The 20,348-nt window shown below is 41.2% G+C and overlaps 1 long non-coding RNA gene and 1 pseudogene across 1 annotated transcript; both read right to left on the bottom strand.

Moving 5' to 3' along the window:
• Positions 1–2,548: 2,548 nt before the first annotated feature.
• On the bottom strand, positions 2,549–7,741 carry LOC147329657 (uncharacterized). Its single transcript, XR_015129212.1, has 3 exons — positions 7,505–7,741; positions 2,952–2,983; positions 2,549–2,705 (listed from the first exon to the last, which is right to left on the bottom strand). It is a non-coding gene; the product is annotated as an uncharacterized LOC147329657 (long non-coding RNA).
• A 7,286-nt stretch (positions 7,742–15,027) lies between these two features.
• Positions 15,028–19,667, bottom strand: LOC147329656 (uncharacterized; annotated as a pseudogene).
• Positions 19,668–20,348: the final 681 nt, after the last annotated feature.

Below are 20,348 nucleotides of genomic sequence, written 5' to 3'. Positions count from 1 at the left end.
GTGCAGCGAAGCATAGCTGCGTAAATGGTAAATGGCCTGTATTTATATAGCGCTTTACTAGTCCCTAAGGACCCCAAAGCGCTTTACATATCCAGTCATCCACCCATTCACGCACACATTCACACACTGGTGATGGCAAGCTACATTGTAGCCACAGCCACCCTGGGGCGCACTGACAGAGGCGAGGCTGCCGGACACTGGCGCCACCGGGCCCTCTGACCACCACCAGTAGGCAACGGGTGAAGTGTCTTGCCCAAGGACACAACAACCGAGACTGTCCAAGCCGGGGCTCGAACCGGCAACCTTCCGATTACAAGGCGAACTCCCAACTCTTGAGCCACGATCGCCCGTAAACACGTTGGCTTAAAAGAAACAGATGTTTGGGGGATGATGCAATAGCTGCGAATTTGAATGTGCTTGTGCATCTTTTCCATTCTGTTTAGTTCCCAAAGAAATGTTTTTGTCTAAATAGAAGAAAACATTATTTTAGTTTTCATCTGCCAGCCTCCAAGTGCACCCCAACACATTAAGACACTAAGAAAAGTGATGCTAATTCTCTCCTGAAGAGGGAAAAGTAAATTGCAAAAGGATGATTTAAAGAAATATCCCTTGAGCTAAAAGCTGTGAAGGTGCTGACGGTGGATGTGATTGACGGCATCAAGGACATTTATAGGAACACAGTGACCAGCAGTGTGATATCCTTCATACACCATCTCTGTGTGCTCACATAAGTGGAAATCATGACACATTCATTTGCGTTTTGTAAAGATTCATCAGCGCTGTAGACACTCAAACCTGGCTCAGATTTTATTATTGTGCTTGGAACAAAGCCATCGCGACCTTAAAGAACTTTAGCATGCATGTAGTTTAAGGTGAGACAGATTTGAACCTTTTCTTTCGGTCTAAAATAAGTTTCAGTAGACATTTTAGTTTTCAAATGCTGACCTTTTATTAATGTGTAACAGTCATAATCGACCCACAGACCGTTATGTTCGTCCACTGGGAAGTTTTAGACACATTAAACTGCAGTGCTGCTTATTTCTAACAAAATAAATGATAATCACAGCAATGTAGTGATGTGTGTCTGACAGAAGCAGCACATAACATACTGGTAATGCAGTGAAAAATACCAGTAATGATGTGCTGCTACGGCCAGATGCACTGAATGTGACCAACACTCACACGTACTCACAAACATGCATTTCTGGAAAAACAAGTAAAGAATAAATCCAAGCACTACAGGTAACGCAGCATATTTTCAGCATGCAGTGATCTGCCTCCCACATACTGATCTGAAATATAAAGACCAGAGATTTCAATGCAAACACCTCTCAGGTTGTTTGTGACAGCAGCTTTGGATGGATCAGTGATCTCTGGAGGGACGAGCACATATTTGAAATGAGTGATTCCACAGACTGGCAGGCTTTGACACGAGTACCTATCAAAAACAAGAAAATCAGCAACAAAATATAAACAAATGCAACATGCAGGCACTCCTGGTCAGCTGTGTGTTTGTTCCGAAGTTTCTTAAACAATTATTCATAAACAGAAATTAGTTTTATATGATGTGGATAAAACACATTGTTCTCTTATTTTAATAAAAACCTTTAGAAAGAGAACTGTGGCTGGAGTCTAATCGCTGATTGTTCCACACAAACACTAACATAAAATCAACATCGTTATGAGTGAAAAACCTAAAAAAAGTTTGTTTTAAATAGAACGTGTCTAAGCTGTCGACCCTAAATAAGGAAATTATCTAAATCATTCGTCCTCATTTTCTAACCTCATTATGTTCTCTATAAGTAGGAAATGCTGTTTTCAACTCACTGGTGCAATTAGTTTGTTGTCAGGAGACAAAAGGATTTCAGCTTGAAACAGAATTAAATGTGAGTTTGTGCTCACTACTGCTGCTCACTATTCATGTCAGTGCAATTCTTTTCACAGATCTCGACAGAAAAATAAACCAGTGATACTCAGATAATGACATGCATCCAGCTGCTATCAGACAACAGGAAAGCGACTCATGCATTCATTCACCCACATGTGGTTCATAGCTTTAAGACAAGTAACAGAAATTATTGCAATCAAAGTCTAAGCTGGAGGAAAATGGACTAGGAGCAGTGTGATGCTGAGGATCCCAGGGCTCACGGTGGCAGCACATGATGATTTGAAGCGATTCAGCACATCTGCAAAACATGATGTGCTGCTAGAGCGCACCCTGGACACACCGAGTCCATGACTCAGGCTGGTGCATGTCCACGGGGGCGGGAGGGCAAAGACAAAACTGAAATGTATGTGACCTTTCTCTGAAGAAGACGGCCACGTACAATAATGTTGAATTTTTGATTCCGTTCATCTGTACGGTTTTCTTTTAAAAACAGAGAAAATGGAGGAAGTGGAGAAAAAGAGGAAGCAGATGGGGGAGGGGAGGGGGACGACGACATATAGCTCAGATATTTTTGAAGAAAGATAACATTAAAGAATGTTTCACCACAAGTATTTAATGATAAAATAATCCACACATTTTATTTTCTGATGATTTCCACCTGAAACATACTACAAAAAATAAAATAAAATCAAAGATTATTTAAGCAACTGAAATAAAATAAAAAGTATGACTGTACTTACCCCGACTATATCCTTAAAGGCAAACCACAAACAGCACACAGCAGTGGGGAACGTTGAGTCGTAACAAGCTACCTACTCTAATGTAAACAAAGATAGAAAATGAAAAACGACATTTACATGCAGCTTTTAGAAGAAGTCTTTCACCAAAAAGAAACACAATATAAACATCCGCCAGATGTCTGAGTTTTCAAGATACATCAAGTTCAAAAAGCTGAAAGTAAAAAAAGAAAGTGATTTATTAAAATACTTGCATCCCAATTTTAATGAATCTCCACTGAACCAAATGTGTATTTTTATACCAAAAGTGTAAAACAGCATCTTACCTGCAGCCCTGCAGAGGGTCACGCTTTAAACACTGCAATCAGAGCAGATCAGTTAGTGCAATTGTCTAAGAAGTCATGTCTTGTTGATGCAGCCCCTAGGAACTAATCCAGACTCATGCCACACAGTATTATTGAAGGTACAGCAGCTCTGGTCCAGCCCAGAGGTTCTCTTACAATTTTCCCGTCATCTAATTCGTGAATGTTGGCTGCAGTTCAGTATTTCATGTGTCAGAGGAAAGAAGAAAACAAGGCAGGGTTGCTTTTTAAGGATAAGTGAGACTGAAGTAGTCATCTTAACCTGCTTGGATTTTATTTATTTAAATGCATTTCCAACTACAGATATATCGACAGAATATCAGTGATGAAAAATCAGTTTTTGTTTATGGTTTGGTTTATAAAATACCTGCAAATATCCTTCACATGTGATCAACAGTTACTTAAAGGATTTTCTGTTGATTGATATATTTCACTTTACATGTGGATCCTTACATTGGAGCCAGTATTCTGTCATTTTAATGTGAAACTGAGAGTTAGTTGACTGATTCGTCAGTATAAAGAAAAAACAGATTTGAACTGGACAGGGCGGGGCCAGCACTGAACCTGATGCACCACACTTGACAGGATACACTTAAGATTTATACTTCCATAAAACTCGGCTGTAAACAGGAAACATACGCATGCATATCTGTCTGCAAAAAAATCCTCTTAAAGGGCCAAGAAGTTTTTATTTAAAACAAACAGTTTTAAATGTAAAATGTTTGGTGCTGATGCTTAACCTCCAAGGCTGCTCAAATGAAGCCTTATAAAGGCATGTGGCCACAAAGGGTCAGAAAAGGTAACTACAGATAACTACGTCCCAAACATCCACTCTCACTCACAGAAGAATCAAAGTGTGATGGAGGGAATAAAAGGCAAAGTGTTGGAAAGCTCCTGTCTATGGCCTGCTGCTCCTGCAGTCACAGCACCACAGGCCATTTTACATTCTTCAGAGGAAAAAAAAAGATTCACTTACCATTTGCTGCTGAGATGTTAACCTGATGATGGAGGAGCTAACTAGCTTAACTACTGACTAAGAACACTGAAAGTAAACTCACACCTTCTTCTGCCTGTTTGTGTGGATACATTGTCACAATCCACAGACCAACAATCAGAACTAGTCCTCAAAAATAACATAAAACAGGAACAACAGAGGCACACACAGACACACAGGATGACTAGATTTGTCAAATAAAAGTAAAAACCAAGGAGAGTCCCAACAGCAGCTCTACACAAACACCCATCAGAGGGATAGAGCTAGCCTACTACAGTGACAGAGAGAGCTGAAAAAAGGCCTGTTTGGGGTTTCTGGTTGCTCCTGCTTCTGTTCGTAGTAAAAGGGGGTGTCCGGGGAGGAAGGGGGTTGGTCAGGTTTTGGTCCCAGTCCCAAAAATACCCCCTCCCCCCCCAAAAAACAGACAAACAAACAAACACAAACAAACAACCAACAACTTCGTGTCCCCTCATCCTTCCTTGCTGGCCTTTCACCTTTTAGCTATGTGTATGTGCATGTCCCAGTCCTTCTCAGTGCTGCCTCGCTGAGCCCTAGCTACGCACACTGAGACAGTGAGAAGACTCAGTAGGCATAAAAACCTACAGGGCTGCAGCCTTTTTCCCTAGCAGTCACTTTCTACAATACAAATCGACATTTTCGGGGGCGGCGAAAAATCTAAAGAAAATATGTGGACGCTCCCCAGTGTGTGTGTGAGACAGGTGTAAAGCGCGGGGTCTGTTGGAGCTCCCGTTTGCACGTAAAAAATTTATTTGTGCGAGGCAAAGGGGCTGCTGCGCAGCGCGGCGCATTGAGCCTGTACGCCTGGCAAGCTGCTCCACTGTCAGACTGAAAGAAAGCCTGAGAAGACAGGGAGGGAGGAGAGGGAGGAATATAAAATGAAGAATAGTGTGGCTCTGAGAGGAAGCTCTTTATGCATTCACACACAGTTTGAGGAGCCTACTTTATAGGCTAATGTTGCGAAATAAAAAACAGAAACCACAGCAAACACACGAGTGGGGTAAGTACAGTGAGCCACCAGCTTCTCTGTGCTGCGACACACAAAGGAAGCAGAGTACAGAAACACACACATGGACTAGTATTAATGCACAAATGTAATCGCACTGAGAGCTACACTCGGTGTTTGCCTGACTCTATTTTCTCATGTTCTCATATGGCCGTGACATGGCAGTCGACAGGAAGGAGGAAGACTCACACTGCTGAAAGTGCTGCTCTCAAACTACACTGTTTTACAAGGAGGTGGCCCTGCCTACCTCTCTTTCTGTTCTACGCACTTTTACACACACAGAAAAATAAAACATGGGCACATTAAGAAAAAGGCCCGGCGCTAACTTGAAATAAATCCTAGACCAGGCTCTAATGGAGCAGCTCCTCCAGCATTACTCGGTGTAACAGTGGGTGTCACAGTTAAGCTCCAGGGATGCCCCAAAATACAAAGTATGCTCGTTTTCCATTCACATGAAGCAGTCTTACTCTAATCACTTACAGGTGATGATAATGGCTAACACCACACCATCAGTCCAGGAGAAGAATTCAAATTGGCTAAGCCACACGAGGTTTCTTCACGTCTATGTCAGTCGAATTTTAATAGAATAATCCCGAAATGATCTTAATCCATTTCCTAACATTTCTGCAGGCTGAGGCCCTCGATGTGTTTGTGGTAAAGACAAAAAAGAAGAGTTTAAAGATTTGTTTACTCGGTTCTGCTGTGCAAGTCTGGATATGACACATTGGAAAATATTTCCACATCAATTCACATCTTGAAGTTTAAAGTTCTGTTGTTCCTGGAATTATGTTTTTTTTCTTTTACAATTTTTATATTGCATGTGTGAATATTTGACCTGCTGCATAACAGCTGAAGATCTTTATGGATCAGATAAAATATCTGATGCTATAAGGAATGGTGAAAAATATCCACAGCTGCAGTATTAAACTTTATTTAAATTTACCTTATGGATTTAAATCAGTGTAAATATAAAATAATACAGTAAAGAAATTTTAGCTTTTCAATTTGGGCCACTTCACTTTGTGATGGTTCGGACTGAACATATTCAGTGAACACAGCTCTAATGAATATAATAAAAGAATTATAATTATTTCCAGAATTTCTCTAAATGTTGCTGATACATTTTTGAATGTGATGCATTGAATTAATTGTTTCAGTCGACAGGAAACAAAATTCTGTCATTACAGTCTTCTTAAACAAAAAAGATTCAACTTCGGTTTTAAAGGTGTCACTTGTTGCTACTTTTATTTAATACTTTGTATTTTTGATGTTTTATGGATTAAAAGTACTGAGTTGTTAAAACAAAGTAATATTTAGAACAAAGTGATGCCAACTATTCTGCAAAAATATTCTCCTTTTTGTGAGCAGCAGTTTCTGTCAGAATAAGCAAACACTATCTCCTTGGTGAGGCACAGCCGTCGTGACCTTTTCTTTATAAGTCACCAAACAAGATTTAATCTAAAAAAAAGTGAAGACATTAGAAATGTTACTTCACTCTCAGATGATGGTGTGCAGCACATACACAACCAGGGTCTTACCTAAAAACGTTGAACAGTAAGAGGGAGACTTTTTAATGTCAGGGTCCGTTTCTCGGTCATTCTGGGGGAGAGTCCAGCGGTCTGTGTGGGAGCTCCGCTTTTTACCTCGTTTTTCTATCAGTTTGTAAACGACACGCTTAAAAAGAAAAAAACTTTCCCTATAGTTTGCCTAGAAATCATCTATTTGTCATGTTGCCTAAAGCTTTGTATTAACACATTTATGAAAATTAGTTTCATTGTTCTAAAAACCGACTAATACATAATCAGAGCTGACTGATCTTTGAGTAAAGTCGAAGTCAAAGGCAGCCGCACATATTTCGATAACTGCCCGTATTAAAGTGCGCAGTCCTCGCTGTGATGAGAGGATGACAGGCTGCGCAGGTGAGAAACTGCTGAGTCACTGCGTTTTCCGAGCCTGGACTTTCTCACTGTTTCCTCTGTTTAACGGGGCGTTTTGACTTAAGTATAGTTTATTTATTTGTTTGTTTATTGTGCTTGAAGGCGAGATTAGCGTCGTATTTAGACACAGTGTGCAGCCGAGTGGGCTGGCGTGGTTGCTGGGGAGGAGGCTGTGACTAGGGGAGTGTCCCCTTCCTCTACTTTTCCACTTATCACTTAAACTCTTTTGTAAAGAAATATAAGTTCTGCACTGTTAACAATAAGCTATATTTGAACATTTGCTAAGATACTATATTATGATTGCTTTGTCTCCGTGCAGAAATGGACGCGCACAGTGTCTGACACAGTGCAGTCACGCAGCCTTTTGTTTCAAGCCGCACTTTACTTTGTCTGCTAAGCGTCCCTCGCACAAAGCCTTTACTTACAGCACATCCACGCTTACAAAGCAGCTACCGGCCATAACACGTAAACACTTTTAAGTTACTTACCTACAAATGAAAATAAAAAGATAAAGACTAAATACTTTATTAGTCAAAATTGGGGCGGAAAAAGAAACTCTTACCTTCGGAAGAAAAAGAATATCCAAAGGAGAAATAATGTTAAGATAATCCTGGTTTTACGCTAAAAAGCGAAATAGTGCGTAAATGTATTTGAAGACGGGCTCTCATTCTGTCTCAGTGGAGGATTTGAAAGTGGCGCCAACGGCAGTTGTTCCTCTGCTACCCACGCAGCCGTCACACACACAAAAAATAAATAGAAATTTAAACGTGCAAGTAGCAATATTTCATTCATACCAAAATGTGCCTGCCGACCACCGCAACCCACTCGTGTCCACAGTTTTGAATAATATACATTCTGCGATTTTTATTTATTTTTTATGTTAAATTAAAATAACCGTCAGAGGCTTTTTGAGCCGCGGTGCAAGACGGGAGATTTCTGTTGTGTTTTGAATTTCGAACTGACCGGAGCAGCTGACGTGCTGGCTCAGTGGCTCCCCCTACAGCCACTGTGCGTGCACTCATTCGTCACGACTTGATGATATGAAATTTATTCAGTTGCTCCGAGATTTTGCGGTGTCTTTTCTGTTTTGTTTTTTGATCTTTAACGATCAAAATGACTTTGATTTTGTTGTGGTATTTTCTAAACATGTATGAATAGGGGAGACCGGGGATAGTTGTAACATTTTTGACATTTCTGTCTGTAAATTGGAGCTCTTTTAAGGTAGTGGATTCGAAATGTAATGCAAAGTATTTACATGTCTCTGCTATTAAATAGTGCAGCTATTTTCTCTGCAGCACAATTACCCATTGCATGGTATGGTCTCAAACACAAAGAGTGAAATGTTACAATTAACCCCATAGTCTGGGTTAGTTGTAACATATCCTGGGGTGAAATGTAACACAATGAAATAAGGGTACTAACAAAATATTAACATGTAATCTTTGTTTATTCAACACATGACTGTACTTAGAGCCATTTATGTAGCTGTGTGTGTGTGACAGAATGCAGAAATCTAACTTTTGAACATATTCCAACCCCCCAAAAAAGACAAATTATGGAATTTTCTGCAAATGAATATTTCGTTAATTTTGGTTGGTCTTCCTTGAGTTTGGCCTCATTGGCTCAGTGGGCATTATAACCTACAACTCTTGCACCAATTTTGAACATAACAATGAAGCTGAAAAAATGTAGTTGTTCACCAGCATCGCAATTCCATTACTTTTTATCCTGGCTTACCTTGGTGTGGTTTGCAAAGTGCTTCAGAAAGATGAGGAAATCTGTTTCTTGCACCCATCCTGACTTATTTCCACTACCAGTGCTTCCTACTGGTCCATCTCTGACACAGAGGTCTGCATAATGTATGTGTGGGAACACAAACAGTGGAGGAATTGTGTTGCCAATGGCATTAACCACATATACAAATGTGACCAGTGAACCTCTCTCTGCTGATGTCGTTGCCCCAACTTGTTTAATATAAGTTAAAGTAATAGTGTGGTAAGTTGTAACATCTGCATTATTGTTACAACTAACCCAGACTGTTGCTGTTACAACTGACCCAGACTCCTATAGCCATGAACTAGCTTACATTACAGCCAACGGCTAAAACATTAGCACTAAAGACCTACACAGAATATATCCCCATAGACATACAAATAACATAATTCAAGTTTGATGAGTTTAACTGCAAAGCAGATAATGCTATTAGAAATTGAAATAAAGTAGAAAAACTTACTTTTTGGCATACAAATGACTTTTTTTCGTGTTAAATTGTCTGTGTTTGACGAAATGTGCTGATTTTTCACATGTGATAGCAGAACTGAGTTGGGCATGCACAGGATGAGTCACATCATTTGAAACTTAGCCCTGATTGGAGAAATTGGAAGTGTTACAACTGACCCACGTTACAACTATCCCCGGTCTCCCCTACTTGTGTGGAGCCCCCCCCCCCTCCTGTATCAATGAGGTAGATGGCTTAGAAATGAAGTTTATTATATATTTTTATATATTTATATGGACATAAACTCTACAGTATAACATTCTTCAAAATTCTTTTGAAATGGCACTTCAAAAAAGAAAGAAAACCTTCATTAGGCACCATAGAAGTAAAGCCATTGACTTATGTTTTCATCAGTTTGGGATTCAGTTCAGCTCATATTGCTTCTGCACCTCTTTCCACAACACATTTCAAATAACAGTGGTCCTTCTTAATCAATCTCAGTAGAAAAATGAAAGAAATCATCTGCATTTGTTTACAGTGCATCTGAACAGAAACTCAACATTTCAGTGTGTAGTTAAAACAGCAAACATACCTTCAAATAATAAGGTTACTAAAAATCTATGTGCTTTCACATTTCAGTTTCGTCAAGTGCACTGAAGCGACTTTCAAGTCGGCGATTATGGTCCAGGAAAACCAGAGCCGTCAAGTTCCTGCTTGATGTGCTGCTCATAAAAGCTGCTCAGCATCAGCAGAATTAGGATCTGCCTCCTTGCAGCACAAAGCTAGTTTGCTCATCACAGCAACCCACTCCTGTACACCATGCCCAAAGGCATCAAGGTCCACAGTACCACTCACAGATGCTTGGAGTGCTGCTGGTCCTAGGCTGCTGAAGTAGCTGCTCATCTCCTGAAGGTACTGAAGAGAAGCCAGGGGTGGTGTTGGTGAAGCTGTCAACCATTTATTATGTATCTGGTCAGCTTGACTTTAGATTTCTGCTCCTACTCAACACACTTCTTCACAAAGCTGTTTGTTGGCAGCCAGGTTTATCTGCAAGTCATCAAGGTAATCAAGGACATTTGTTGCCACAGGATATCTGCTCTGGAAAACATCCAACATTTGCAACATCACTTTGCATTTGTCTGCAAATTCACCTAGGGAGTTTTTTCACTTTATGAGTCATTCCACGACAAAAATTGGACTTGGATATTTTTACATTTTTACCAAAATGTACTATTTATATGTATATCCCACATCATTAAGGACATATTTAACTATCAGAAAAATGCATTTTCCCATCTCAGGCATTAGTTTTCTTTTATTATTGATCATATTTTCAAGATGTGGTGACTGTAATTCTTCAACCCCGTTATAGACACTTTGGAGGCTCTCTGAATATTATCATAAAATGTATTTCTAAAGAAATCAATATGTTTACATTAATCAGATGTCCCCCATACTAATTCAATAATTTTAAATAGAAAAATGACATAAAATCACACATTTTTACTCTCTTAAATCCTGAAATGTAACTAATGAGTGAAAGCAATCTTGTCATTTTTCATCAAAAACAGAAATCAGCAAACATTAAATTATTTCCTCAACATTTTAAGAAAATAATATATGAAAATGTAGGTGTGACGGGGTTGAGACTAGCATAACAGGGTTGAAGAGACAAATACAGCTTTACACATAAACAGTTGTTTACTCTCAAATTCAATGTACAGGACTTTCCATTAGCATTATATCTCACTTTGTAACCACGGGAAGGACACCAGATACAACCTGCAGTAGAATTACGTTTTATTACAGTTTTTTCTGAATGCTTAAACCCTAACTGTGATTCTTATAGCACAACCACTCACTGAGTTTGCAAAACTAAAAGCACAAACACTGCTTTGCACTCAGTTTGCCATTTTGTAACACACACTTTGCAAACCTGTAGCTACAATCCACTGCACAGCACTCTTTTTGCAGAACTGTAAACACAACTCACTGCTTTACACTCAATTTCCAAATGATCAACGCACTCCTAGCAAAACTATACACATTTACGGCCATTATTTACACTATTTTGCCAACTGTCTGGCACACTGTCACATGTGAAAACTTTTTTAGATAATTAGTTCACTTTGCAATCAGCCTAAGCACTATAATACAGGTAAGCTCTGTGTGTGGAGTACAATGGAGGGAGCCGGAAGAGTGAGAACAGATGGGTTTGGCTGTCGAGGGGCGCTTTTTTGAACTGCAGGTCCTTGAAGGGTAATACAGTTTGAAGCTGGAGGATCTCTATCCCCTAACTTTCAGCAGATGTTGAAAGGATAAAGTTGTGGTATATCAGTGGTTAGAAATACCATTATTACTTTAGGATTAGTTTAACACAACGTCAGGGCTGTGAGTCACAGTCCGCAGCATAAAGGTCCTTTCACATCAGATGCAGCATGTGCTGCTAATGCTAACTGCTAACTAAAAGCCAAGGATCCAGAATTTGTTGCTGGCTGCTGAGCTCTGTGGGTTTTTGCAGCAGCTCTACCTGATGCACCTGCTCCTTGTCGTTTCTATCTCCGACTTTGTCCTCTACAAGAGTTTCTGGGTTTTTTGCTGGTTCTTCAAATGTTCAGTAAAAACATGTATGCTAATTCATAACGAAGGAAAGCTTTGTAAGTATCCCCACTAGTGAAGACTGTCCTTTCCACAACACTGCCCCCCCGCCGGAGGTTCGCAGCGCTGTTGAAAAGGTTCAGGAGGTCCCTGTATTAAGCATGTAAACCTGTGACACAAAAATCACAAAACTCAGACCACCACAGACTGTTTTCCTTCGTGGAGATGAAGGAAAACGCTGGGCTGGCATGTAAAAGGGCATTTATTCCCTTCAAGGACCTGCAGTTCAAAAAAGCACCCCTCCGACAGCCAAACCCACCTGTTCTCTGATTGGATAGTTAAATTTGTGATTGACATGACATTGGCCAATCAGATGAAAGGAAGAAAAATGGGGTCAAAATTCGTACTTGTAACTTGAAACTTGAGTGCAGACTTTCTCACAGATTTTTTGGCTAAGTCCACACACAAATCTTTTTTACGCACACACAAATTCTTTTTACACATACAAAAAAACTGATTTACAAGTACAAAATATTTATGACCACAGTTTGAGCCCATAACCTTGTGCCCAGAGAAAGCAAAAGCCAGATGTGTTTTTTATTCATACCATCAGTGACTACAAACACGCACATTACCAACTCCGGAAGACGATCAAAGCAGCCAAACGTGAGTACAGGGACAGGGTGGAGCAACAGTTTGACAACCCTCGGAGTATGTGGCAGGGACTAAACACGATCGCAGACTTTAGAGGGAAAACCAGCACACTGCAGACCACGGCCTCTCTGTGTGAGGATCTAAACGTATTCTACGCTAGATTCGACACAGCGAACACCATGAGACCGGACAGTGTGCGCACCGTGGATGACGTCAGTGCGCACACTGTGTCTGAGGAGGATGTGCGGAGGTGCTTCAGGAAGGTGAACGCACGCAAAGCTACTGGTCCGGACGGGATTCCCGGCCGCGTCCTCAAGTCATGCGCGGCTCAGCTGGCTGGAGTGTTCACACACATCTTCAACCTTTCCCTCTCTCTGTCTGTAGTCCCAGCCTGCTTCAAAATGGCCACCATCGTCCCTGTACCCAAATCCTCCATCTCCTCATTGAACGACTGGCGACCTGTAGCCCTGACCCCCATCGTAAGCAAATGCTTCGAGAAGCTGGTCAGGGACTTCATCTGCTCTGCACTACCCGACTCACTGGACCCTCTACAGTTTGCATACTGCCACAACAGGTCCACTGATGATGCCATAGCCCTGACACTACACACTGCCCTGTCACACCTGGAGAAGAGAGACACGTATGTGAGGATGCTGTTTGTGGATTACAGCTCAGCATTCAATACCATCGTTCCCTTGAAGCTGGACAGGAAACTGCAGGATCTAGGACTGAGCAGCTCCCTCTGCAGCTGGATCCTTAGCTTCCTGTCTGACAGACGCCAGGTGGTCAGACTGGGCAGCATCACCTCATCCCCCATCACACTGAACACTGGTGCTCCACAGGGGTGTGTACTGAGCCCTCTCCTGTACTCACTCTACACCTACGACTGCACAGCCACTAACAGCTCCAACATCATTGTGAAGTTTGCGGACGACACTACAGTGGTGGGTCTTATCACCAATGGTGATGAGACGGCTTACAGGGAGGAGGTCAGCGCCCTGACCCACTGGTGTCAAGACAACCATCTCACACTCAACGTCGCAAAGACAAAGGAGTTGATAGTGGACTTCCGGAGGTGCAGAGAAGTACACACCCCCATCACCATCAGCGGCGCTGCTGTGGAGAGAGTGAGCAGCTTCCGGTTCCTTGGCGTACACCTGGCTGAGGATCTTACGTGGTCAGTACACACAAACAAAACAGTGAAGAAGGCGCAGCAGCGCCTCTTCTTTCTCAGGAGACTGAAAAGATTCGGCATGAGCCCCCGCATCCTCAGGACCTTCTATCGCTGTGCCATTGAGAGCATCCTCACTGGATGCATCACCACCTGGTATGGCAACAGCACCGCCTACAACTGCAAAGCTCTCCAGCGAGTAGTGCGGTGCTCTGAACGGATAATTGGAGGTGAGCTTCCCTCCCTCCAAGACATCTACAGGAAGCGGTGCCTGAGGAAAGCGGGGAGGATCATCAAGGACTCCAGTCACCCCAGCCATAAACTGTTCAGACTGCTTCCATCAGGAAGGAGGTTCTGCAGCATCCGGTCCCGTACCAGCAGACTGAGAGACAGCTTTTTCCATCAGGCCATCAGACTGCTGAACACGTCATAGACACCTCAGCTTCACTACTGGAACTTCAACATTATGCACTCCATACTGTACAGTAATGCCACTGTTTTGCACATGTCTCAACTCTGTATATTTTTATATATTTTATTTATTGTTTACTCTATTTAATTTGTAAAATATGTGTACACACACACACACACACACACACACACACACACACACACACACACACACACACGTAGAAAAATATTTAGTATACACATCCAGAAATGCATATACTATTATATATTGTACATATATTTATTAGTTTCAGATGTAGCCATTCTTGTATTTTGCTTGTTTACATTATTGTATTTTGCACAACTCTGTTGCTTGTGAAGCTCGCACACAAGAATTTCACTCACATGTACTGTACCAAAGTACCTGCACATGTGATGTGACAATAAAAGTGATTTGATTTGTTTAGTTGGTGCATTGTGTGCTTATTAATATGATGGCTTGTGTTAACTGTTGGATACGAAAATACCATTTTTACAAAGGTGTGGAGAGTTAAGCAAGGGTTATTCGCTTTTACAGGGAAACTACAATGTTTTGCTGATTGGGTGAAGAGTTTTCTTATTTGTGTGTAGAGTTTTGCAAAAATAGCCAATAGTTACAAAAAATGTGCTCAAGCCATCAGAAAAAACTATAATCTAAAGTAAAAACAACCACAACAGCATATTTACAACTAACAAACATTGCAAAGTGAATTGCTCAAATGTAACATAATGTGTGTGTGCGCGCGCGTGCGTGTGAGTGTGGGTGTGTGTGAGTGTGGGTGTGTGTGTCTAGGCATAAGTGCTGATGAGGTGCTAAAAGTCACCTCATCCTTGCTCCGGTAACAATTAAACTTGTTGAACTGGTTGAACTAATAACAATAATAATCAGTTAACGATTTCAGTGTGTCTGTCTGTATCAGCGCCTGTGTCTGTGTCAGAGTGTTTTTGCATGTGTGTGCCTGCATCAGTGTGTGTGTCTGTATATATGCATGAATGTGCCGTTTGTTTCATGAATTCATCTTGTGAGTCAGTTCCACACCTCTTTCAAGACTTCCACATGGCGCCTTGTCACAGCCTGTGTGGGTGGAATGAGTTCAAACAAATCATCAAACAGGTACCAGAGGATATGATCCTGATGCAGCCAGAAGAATCGGTTTGACCCAACACGATGCATGCATTTGACCTGGACTTGTGTTGTTTGTATGTTTAGAATGATGCCTGGATACAAATCATCGTCATATCTGAGAATACACCATTTACCAATCAGCTCTGGACTTTCCCACTGGATTTCTTTTCCTGGATCCCCCCCACTGCCTGTCTGTGACACAGCCGGTTCTATCTTCTGGCCAAAAATGAAACACTGGGTGTTGAAGCACTTGCCGTTAAACTGCTTCTGTGTTGTGCACATGCAGCTTACATCACAAACCATCAGTTCTCCTGGAGCTACAGTAACGACCTGGTGAATTCTCACGGTTCCAGGAACAGCTGATATCTGCTTCGGCATTTTCTCCATAGCTTCCTCAACATCTTCACTTTTCACAAAGAACAGTTTCACACTTGTGTTTGTTTCAGACAAGGCCCTGAATAACTCTTCTGCATCTGGGATGTCATGGCCCTTTGCTACCATCATGTCAGCTGCTCTTTTTAAGGCTCCCCCGACACCATCTGGTGCTCCTTTTACATGACTAGCCTCGAAAAAATTCCAAGAACCAGCCTTGAATCCTCTTATGTCCAGTTCTGTAGTGAAAAGGTAGAAGTTTCCTCGTTGTTTGTATTGCGTACAGGGTCCGCCGCTTAAAAAGTGCAGCACAGACACTTGTGGATGTTGCCCTTGAAGGTAATCTAGCACAGGATTTAGGTGCTGCCATATTGCTGGAGGGCCTTTATGTCTACTGGGGGAGATGGTGCTAAAGCACACAGGCTCTGAGAGCCCACCAACATACAACACACCAGTATGAACGGTGGCCTGCTGATGTGAAGCCCCAAAGTGGACCACCTGAGCTTGAGAACTGTATTTACAGCTGTAGTTTTCTGAGAAGTCAACATGTATCAAAGCCTCCTCCCCTGACATGTTGTTCTTCAGCTCACGGCAGAAGGCATACTGCTGGACTGTGCGCGCTAAGCATTTATCAGAGCCGTGGTTGAATGAACATACGCGCTCCCTCAGACGTGACTACAGACGCGCTGAAAGGAGATGGAAAAAGGACAGATTGTATGTTTCTCTACAGATTTTAAGGACTTTCTGTCCTTCTGCTCACCAAGAAGCTGTAAAAACTGCAAAGACACAGTTTGTCTCAAACTTAGTGTCAACAAACAGTCACAGGCCTCAGGTACTTTTTAACGTTCTTAATCACTTTCTTAGTTTATGTGATAATTCTGGAGTCACTTCTTCACCAAGTATGTGTGATGATTTTTTAGCATTTTTTAATGACAAGATCCTATCAATTAGGATTGATAGGATCTTGTCTCGTTGTCTGCTGCCTCAGATCAGAGTCCTTCTCCTGTGTGCTCAGTTGTCTTAGAGCAGTTTGATCCTGTCTCCCTTAAGGACTTGACCGCGGTAGTTAGTAACCTAAGATCATCACACTGCCCCTCTGATTGTCTCCCCCCGAGCTTGCTTAAAAGCACTTTTAATACTGTTGGGCCTTTTATCCTGAGATTAATTGATACGTCCCTTGCTACAGGCTGCGTCCCATCATGCTTTAAACAAGCTGTAGTTCAGCCTCTTCTTAAAAAACAAAACCTGGACCCAACTGTTCTGTCCAACTACAGGCCTATCTCAAAGCTTCCTTTTCTATCTAAAGTCTTGGAGAAAGTGGTCTACCTACAGTTGCAGGCACACCTTAATTTTAATATGATCTCTGAAAAATTTCAATCTGGTTTTAAATCACTACATAGCACTGAGACGGCACTTTTAAGGATTTTTAACGATATTCTTTTCACTCTGGACTCTGGCAGCCCTGCTGCCCTTTTATTGTTGGACTTGTCAGCAGCTTTTGACACGGTCGACCATGACATCCTGTTATCACGGCTAGAATTTCATGCTGGCCTAAAAGGATCTGCACTACAGTGGTTTCGTTCCTATTTGTCAGAAAGGTTTTTTTATGTCAATATGGCCACCCACAACTCCAAAATAGCCCCTCTTAAATACGGTGTACCTCAAGGCTCTATTTTGGGTCCTGCCCTGTTCGCACTCTATTTTTTGCCATTGGGCTCCATCTTCTCGCGGTACAGCATTTCATTTCATTGTTTTGCTGATGATTTGCAGATTTATCTACCTTTAAAAGCAGGGTCAGACCATCCGCAGCTCTTATTACGCTGCCTGGATGATGTCAAACAGTGGTTGTCATTAAATTTTTTAAAGCTAAATGAAAATAAAACTGAGGTTGTCATTTTTGGCAACTTTAATCATATCGACAGCACTCTGGGCACCGTTTCCTCGTATTGTAAAACACATGTAAAAAACCTCGGTGTCTACATTGATGGTTCTTTTAAATTGAATAAGCAGGTGAGTGCAGTAGTTCAGTCCTGTTTTTTTCAGTTAAGACAGCTAGCCAAGGTAAAGCCATACCTTCCGGCTAACGTCTTTGAGCGTGTTATTCACCTTTTTCTTACTTGCAGATTGGACTACTGCAATTCATTGTATTATGGTCTAGATCAGGCCTCCATCCATCGTCTTCAGATGGTTCAAAATGCTGCTGCTCGCCTGCTAACTGGTACCAAACAGAGAGAGCATATAACCCCAGTTTTAGCTTCTTTACACTGGCTTCCTGTCTCCTACAGGATCCAATTTAAACTTTTACTTTTTGTTTTTAAGTCACTTAATGCCCGAGCCCCTCCTTACCTGTCTGAGCTCCTCTCTGCCTATATGCTCCAGGAAAAACCACAAGGTCTAGCTTAAAACTAATGCTGTCCATCCCACGGACTAACCTCAAACCCCGTGGTGATAGATCCTTCTCTGTGGCAGGTCCCAGACTTTGGAATAGTCTCCCCTTAAATATTAGATCTGCACAAACACTTGAGCAATTTAAATCTTTACTAAAGACACATTTCTATGCCCTGGCTTTTAACACACTATGACCCAAGCATTTTGGTCTTATTTGAATTAGTTTAGTTATTGTTTTAATTCTTTTACTGTCCTTTTATTGTTTTTTATTGTTATTATTGTATTACATTGTTGCTTTTTAATACCATTTTTATATTGTTAAGCACTTTCTGCAGCATCGGCTGTTTGAAATGTGCTATATAAATAAATTTGACCTTGACCTTGCTGCGTGATAATAAAGTGATGCATTTAAATTTCCTTACAAAGCTGCGGAGGAGCTCAGTGAGGTCCTTTTGTGTGCCCTCACCAGAGATGGGCAGTAACGCGTTACTTGTAACGCGTTACTGTAATCTGATTACTTTTTTCAAGTAACGAGTAAAGTAAGGGATTACTATTGCAAAATCGGTAATTAGATTACCGTTACTTTCCCGTAGGAACGCTGCGTTACTGCGTTACTAAAACCGTGATTTTTTTGCGAGAATGTCTCATGACAGTGACGTAAGCAAGTGCGACGTTGGTGACAGCAGCTGTGTGCAGATCAACAATGGATAATATATCGAGTGCGGGAGAGAGTATGAGCGTGCAGCGTTTAAAGTGTGGAAGTACTGACCTTACTTTGAGTTTGATTCCATAAAAAGTGACAAAAACATTAGCGTCCATCGTGCATGGGAACAAAACTTCTTTTTACAGCGAAAAAAACCCCTAAACTTCCGAGCAAGCACCGAGTAGCTACGACGTGATGGGAAACTCACAGAGACACTCGCGCGGATTCTTCAACTGACCGCAGCACACCTACACCAGGGTAACCCTCCGCCTACCCTGCTCCTGCTTTACAGGTGAAAATAGAGCAAAAGGACCGCTGAGTCTTTGACTTTATTTATTTTCTGCTGTGTTTTACTTGCATCTGTTTGAAAGAGTGAGTGAAAACACAAAAAATATTTTATTTTATGTGCTGGAATGTGTAGAAAATAGGTTTAAATGTTAAACTAATTTATTCAAGTCAGAGAATGTTGCATATAATTAAATGTTTTGCTTGATGCATAAAGTTAAAAGATTAAAACTGATAAAACAAGTTAAAAAAAGAGACTTTTCCATTTGATTACATTTTGTATGATGGATTATGTAGAAAAAGTAGAATTGGGCTGAAAGATCTATCACTTTATCACCTCTTCAGGTTGTAAATCGTGTTTTTAAAAAGTAACTAAGTAACTAAGTAACTAAGTAATTAATTACTTTTGAAAATAAGTAATCAGTAAAGTAACGGGATTACTTTTTGGGGGGAGTAATCAGTAATTAGTTACTGATTACTTTTTTCAAGTAACTTGACCAACACTGGCCCTCACAGACTTCCTGACTGTCACCTTGACAGTTGCCTTTTCTCCCTTTTTGTGTATCTCCTTCTCCTCTATTACCCACTGGGTCAGTGGTGTGTTTGCGGTGCTGTTGTATGCGGTTGTCGTGTGGACAGTTTTGTCCTTGCAATGGACACACTCTCCATACATGCAACTCTTGCTGGATGAGTTGCAGCAAACCTTCTCTATCAGTTCTTCAATGTTGGCAGTCTCAAGCTTCACTGCCAGGAAGCTGAGATTTTCATGCAACTTACACATGCATGTGTCACGTTCAGAGAGTGTTGGATTCACAACCCAAAAGGGGCGAAGATGACAGAAAAGGGAATAGGATATCATCTGGTCTGGGTTTTCCGCCAAAAACCTTCTGTGGATATTTTCCATCGTGTCCATCAGGAACCTCTTCTGCATTTTTAATTTGTCCTTTGTGAGTGTTTGTTTGGTTCCTGTGGTCATTCTACTCGCGTCATTCTTGAGATTGAACGCCTTGATTCTTCTTTTTAAGTCTTCAGTGAACCTGCTGGTCCTGTTTCTTTCAAAATGAAGACTGTCATGATGTCTGAAACTCTTGTTTGAAAATCCGAGGGAGTCACTTGCACAAACTTTTGCAACCTGTAATTTTTTTATAATTCTCCCTGTCGTGACTTCGGCAGTCAGCTGCCTTTCTCTGTTCTTGGTGGCTTTTTTGTATTTATTCCTAATATCTTCAATCAGTGATTCATGGAAAAGTAAGGTTTTTTTTTAATTTGTGGGTTAACAGGGCAATTTGAAGTGAATCGTGTTATTTTCGACTGTGGTGAATCCAAAGATTTCTTTGAACGTTGGCACCTTTTTTGTATTTTTCTTTGCTTTTCCTTTCTTTTTCAAGTTTCTCCTGGAGTTCCACTATTTGCCTCTTGAGCTTATTTTTTTCAGCTCTGTACTTTTTCCGAGCCACCAGAC

This window comes from Aulonocara sp. 'chitande type north' Nkhata Bay, linkage group LG5 (genome assembly GCF_057382095.1).
Source record: "Aulonocara sp. 'chitande type north' Nkhata Bay isolate Kocher_YH1m ecotype deep benthic linkage group LG5, A_spYH_male_GT1.1, whole genome shotgun sequence".
NCBI classification, from domain to species: Eukaryota; Metazoa; Chordata; class Actinopteri; order Cichliformes; family Cichlidae; genus Aulonocara; species Aulonocara sp. 'chitande type north' Nkhata Bay.
Note: the sequence above shows the minus strand (reverse complement) of the source record. Positions and strands in the feature narration are given on the sequence as shown.